This window comes from Silurus meridionalis, chromosome 6, assembly GCF_014805685.1.
Source record: "Silurus meridionalis isolate SWU-2019-XX chromosome 6, ASM1480568v1, whole genome shotgun sequence".
Lineage (NCBI taxonomy): Eukaryota > Metazoa > Chordata > Actinopteri > Siluriformes > Siluridae > Silurus > Silurus meridionalis.
This window is the reverse complement of record NC_060889.1, coordinates 34,035,082-34,041,081: the sequence shown is the minus strand read 5'-3', so window position 1 is coordinate 34,041,081 and position 6,000 is coordinate 34,035,082. Positions and strand designations below refer to the sequence as shown.

The 6,000-nt window shown below is 41.8% G+C and overlaps 1 protein-coding gene across 1 annotated transcript in view; it reads right to left on the bottom strand.

The window, feature by feature from the left end:
- LOC124386907 (carcinoembryonic antigen-related cell adhesion molecule 5-like) overlaps window positions 1–6,000 on the bottom strand; it is a 403,644-nt gene that overhangs the window by 9,353 nt on the left and 388,291 nt on the right. The window lies entirely within an intron of this gene.

Genomic DNA, 6,000 nt, shown 5'->3' with positions numbered 1-6,000 from the left:
GAATGTCCTGATTGAGGAGTTTATCAGTTTGATCCAGTCTGTCTGTTCTCCTCTCACCTCTCTCATCAACAAACCTTTTTCTTCTGCTTGTGTAATCTATATAGACTATTGTGTGTGAAAATTCCAGTAGCTTTCTGAAGCAAGTTACTGCAGAGGTTTATGCATTGTGCTGCTGCTACGTGATTGGCTGATTGGATTGCTGTATGTTAAAGCAGGTTTAAGTTTACAGTGAGCATATAATGGACATTTATGATGATCATAGCAAAATGAAAAATTATAGCTTTCGCCATATAACTCTTAAAACAGGAACAGAAACTAAACTTTTGTGTGTGTGTGTGTGTTTAAATGGTCACACAGGAATTATTTAGGCTTTAACACACACTACTGCTCTGTCGCTCTGTCAGTCATTAGAGGGACAGGATGGAGTTTAGTCCACTTGCTGTGATGTTCTGTGAGTAAATGTTCTCTTGGTGTCTTCATTATAGCAAGTGATGAGGTATAAAGTTGTTCATCTGCAGTCTGAATGTCCTGATTGATTAGTTTATTGTGTGATTTGGACAGTGTTTGTATTTGAACACGACTGTTCAGGTGATCAATGTATTCATATTTAGAGTGAGGAAAATAAGTATTTAAACACCCTGCTAATTTGCAAGTTCTCCCACTTAGAAATCATGAAGGGGTCTGAAATTGTCATCGTAGGTGCATGTCCACTCTGAGAGACATAATCTAAAAAAAAAAATCCAGAAATCACAATATGATTTTTTTACTATTTATTTGTATGATACAGCTGCAAATAAGTATTTGAACACCTGTCTATCAGCTAGAATTCTGACCCTCAAAGACCTGTTAGTCTGCCTTTAAAATGTCCACCTCCACTACATTTATTATCCTAAATTAGATGCACCTGTTTGAGGTCTTTAGCTGCATAAAGACACCTGTCCACCCCATACAATCAGTAAGAATCCAACTACTAACATGGCCAAGACCAAAGAGCTGTCCAAAGACACTAGAGACAAAATTGTACACCTCCACAAGGCTGGAAAGGGCTATGGGGAAATTGCAAAGAAGCTTGGTGAAAAAAGGTCCTCTGTTGGAGCAATCATTAGAAAATGGAAGAAGCTAAAAATGACTGTCAATCTCCCTTGGACTGGGGCTCCATGCAAGATATCACCTTGTGGGGTCTCAATGATCCTAAGGAAGGTGAGAAATCAGCCCAGAACTACACGGGAGGGGCTGGTCAATGACCTGAAAAGAGCTGGGACCACTGTTTCCAAGGTTACTGTTGGTAATACAGTAAGACGTCATGGTTTGAAATCATGAATGGCACAGAAGGTTCCCCTGCTTAAACCAGCACATGTCCAGGCACGTCTTAAGTTTGCCTATGACCATTTGGATGATCCAGAGGAGTCATGGGAGAAAGTCATGTGGTCAGATGAGACCAAAATAGAACTTTTGGGTCATAATTCCACTAAACTTGTTTGGAGGAAGAAGAATGATGAGTACCATACCAAGAACACCATCCCTACTGTGAAGCATGGGGTGGTAGCATAATGCTTTGGGGGTGTTTTTCTGCACATGGGACAGGGCGACTGCACTGTATTAAGGAGAGGATGACCGGGGCCATGTATTGCGAGATTTTGGGGAACAACCTCCTTCCCTCAGTTAGAGCATTGAAGATGGGTCGAGGCTGGGTCTTCCAACATGACAATGACCCGAAGCACACAGCCAGGATAACCAAGGAGTGGCTCTGTAAGAAGTATATCAAGGTTCTGGCGTGGCCTAGCCAGTCTCCAGACCTAAACCCAGTAGAGAATCTTTGGAGGTTCTTAGGAAATCATGGTTGTGAGTAAATTAATTGTATTTCTGCTGATGTGGTGAGACTCTGGTGGTCTTTTCTGTGCACAGAAAATCTTAAAAAAAAAAAACGATTGTAGCATTAAATTACCACACTGACAACATGCCTTATGATCTTCATTCCCATTTTCCTGTGTAGTAAAATATTTAAATCCAGCAAGTTTAATCTAATACACACTGATACCAAACTAATGCACAGCACTTTAGAATAAACACGAATGGTTAATAACTTCTATGTTTTGAAGATAAGAGCAATAACTGTGCAGAAACAAACAGTCCTCCTTATTCCTATAAACGCATGTAGTGGAGACAGTTTGTGGTGGGGTTTGTTCTATTTTAAAGCAGTGCTGCAAATTCAGCTATGAAGAGCTGCAAGAGGTGTGAAGATGGATGTGCAAAAGCAACAACTATTTTTTTTTTCACATTTTAACTGTTGATATGCTCGACATCTTCAGCTCCACTATTGGCCTCTTCAAAGGCATTTGGAGATTCCCTCACTAGCCATTTTATTAGGAACACCATACTATTACTATAGCTGCCCTTAGCAATGGTGTTGATCAGGTGAAGCATCTGTGTTATTGTACATTTCTGTTTTTTTGTAATAATGATGGTGGTCAGTGACTGAAAAAAGAGGCATGCACATAGAGGATCATTAATGTTGTAGTACACCATTTCAAATATTATAGATAATTTTTTCAACAAATAAAAAAATTAATAAAATAAAGCCACTGCTTTGCTCACTACCTGCATAAGAAGGTGCCACAAGTGGTGTAAAAAAAAAGATGTAATCGTGGCAAATGCAGACTTGCAGTACCCCCAAGACCGGCTCCTCCAACACCAAATATTTCACATGTATGCTCACTGGAAAATAAACTGGGCTTTATTTGATTATCTTGGTCTACACAGCTTGAGATAAGGGTGTGTTGTGTGTTTTCCACTGAAACCTGGCTAAGAAACATCCCAGGCTCCAATCTGCTACAAAGGCTAACCTGCTTTTGGGTGGACAAAGACACTGACTGGTAGGGGTTGTGTGTGTATATATCACACACAAAAAGAATGCTGTAACATTGCTGTCATAGTCTCCAAACAATGTCTGTCACTGGTGGGGTTCATGTTTGGGAAGTGTCAACTCTTCTATTTGGACTTTCATGCTCTTTGTTGTTGTCTATGCGCTCCTGGCTTCGAGGCGAGCTCCCGTTCCCCGGGGATTGCGCTCGTTTGGCGGTTCCTTCTCCGGTGCACACCTCATGCTACGGTGCTCGTCCCTCCCCGGCACCACCGGGAGGTCGGGCTTCAACGGCCGCAGTACGCTGCTCCTGCCGTTCGGGTTCAGGAGGACTGTCTGCCAGCCCTGCCGTGGGTCGTGTTCAGGACGCAGCTTTCTCTGTCGGTTTGCTCCCCCTATTCCGCCCGTATGATTGCTGCGGATGGGGGGATCCGCCGCCTCTCAGGAGGTGTAGTCGGCTGCAGAGCACTGCTCCAGCCGCTCTGAGTGGGTCAGGGGCCAGCCCCGAGGGGTTGGTTCTCCCTGTGGAGACTTTCTGTCAGTCTGGGGGGCTGCCTGGAGTCTCTCGGGGGGTCCTACTGTGGAGAAGGGCTGCGCGATTCAGTCCGCGTCTTCTCCTCCCCGGTTCAACGGGGTGTGTCCCACCCTGGTGGGACCCGTGCAGGCTCTGGTCCTGGGACAGGAGGTGCGTGCTCTCCTGAGGAAGCGGACCATCTAGGTGGTTCCCTCCTCCTTGTTCAGAGAGTCAGGCTGCTACAGCCCGTGCTTCGTTGTTCCAAAGAAGGACGGTGGGTTGCATCCCATTCTGGATCTCCACTCCTTGAACCACTCACTTTTGAGGCTCGGGTTCAGGTTTCTCGTTTAGAGAGGTCGTGTCTCAGGTCAAGTCCGAGGACTGATTTGTCATACGCTAGATCTGGAGGTTGCATGCTCCCATGCAGCCGTCCTTCACTGCACACGGGGGGTTCCTGAGGTTGCTTTCGGGGCGAAGCTTACCAATATCGGTCCTTCCGTTCGGCCTAGCGCTCTCACCCCGTGCCTTCACAGAGTGCGTGATCGCGGCACTAATAAGTTCCTCCAGGCAGATATTACTAACTTTCAAGGAAATACCAAACTGTCAGTGTCCTTTTTGTGTCTGGGTGTTGAAAATGTTTGAAGGTTTTCTGGAAAGAGGAAGGAAGAGTAGATGCAAAGTTTTACATTTTAAATACACTCATCGTCTCTTTCTTTATTTAGTAGTGATTATATGTGAGGTACAAAACACAGGAAGTGCTGGGACATTAACACACACCTCTGCTCTGTCAGTCAGTTTTTAGAAGGTTGGGATGGAACTCAGTCGACTTCCTGTAATACTCTGTGAGTGAATGTTCTCTTTGTGTCTCTGCAGAGTAAATGGTGAGGTATCAAGTTGTTGTGGGTTATAAAGTTGTTCATGTGCAGTCTAAATGTTCTGAGAGATGGTATTTTAGATTTTGTGACTACAGATTAATCATGTGAGTTTGAAACAATGTGCTGTTTCCATGAATATACTGAATCATTTTCATGTTTACATTCTGATCTCTGTTTCTGTTCTCTTTTCAGTGTTGGTTTCACTTTTACCAGTGACTCATGCTCAAGGTGATTTTTATCCTCAATGTGATAATTACCACTTACTTTGTGCTCTTAGTAAAAAGATAAAATGATTTATTAATGTTATGAAAATAGTGATTGCTTATTGCTACTATTGGTTATTCTTTTCTCATTTTATTAAAACTGTTTTGCACAAATTAGTTGGATAGTGGTGTGTGTGTGTGTGTGTGTGTGTGTGTGTGTGTGTGTGTGTGTGTGTGTGTGTTATGAGTGTTAAACACAGATGAACTGTAATTGAGAAAACATTGTTATAGACTGTATAAATAGTTTATCGGGGCCTGGAAATCATACAGTTTCCATACAAGTATAAAGATCTTTATAAAAGATTAGGAATGTGTTTATTTATCTTGTTATGTTAAGTTTTTTTTACACCCATATTTGCACACCAAAGCAGTTGAGAAATGAGAAGAATCATGACGTACCTTTTGCTGTGATCTTGACAGGATCACTGAGCTCTATGTTGTATCTGTAGTCACTTCTCCAGCATGCTGAACACTGATACACTGTTTCTCCTGCATTATTGACATCCATACTGAATGTGTTGGTATCTGTCACTACAGTACTTACTTCCTTTAAAATTATGTACCAGAAGAACTCCAGTCCTCTCAAATCCTGCAGTTCACAGCTCAGAGTGATGGTGTCTACACTGTTGAAGACGCTCCAAGAAAATGATCTCAGAGTTGGTTTGGGTTTTGCTGATGATATCAAATTCAGAGTTAATTTTCATTTTCAACACATGCAGTAGATTCACTGTGCTTTAACATATGATGTAAAAATACAATAGATTTAACATTTAATACAAAATCCATGTTTTACACTTGGACAACTGAGAAATACAAAAACACTCACTATAACAGCAGATCAGATGTTAAATTCTGGATTCTGTTAGGTCAAATGGCTTAATTACTTTGATCATCTCTGATATCTCACAGTGCACTCAGTCTAATATGTTGATTCTGTAGTAACTGGTTATTTAGAGGGACTTGTAGAGTGAATGCATTTAAAAAAAATCAATGTTATTCCATGGTCTACGTATATGTAGAAGTGTTTATATTTATTTGTTTGTAAAAGAGTGAGCAGTTGTAGTACTGAGTTTATCCTCACAAAACTATATATATATATATATATATATATATATTAGTCGAACCCACTTATCTCGACCTCGGTTAACTCGCCAGCCCTATTAAGTCAACGTTTTTGAAGTTGAACTGCCAAATTCTCGCTTTGTCTTAGCATTTTTTAATGGTTATGTTGATTCTTTTATGTCGCGAACCCCAATATCTCGAGCACAAGGGGGGAAAAAAATGGCACTTAACGTCGGTTATCTCGATCGGCACTGTGCAGCCGCAGAAGAACTCGCGGAAGTGGCGAAAAAATCAAGCCTTACAGATGCTACAGGTGTAGGACACTTTTTAGAGCTGTGTGTCAGAGTGAAATGACTCGAGAATTTAATGTTGACACTGGTTAGCTTTTTGTAAAAACAAACTACACCCCGCACGTTTTTAGTGATT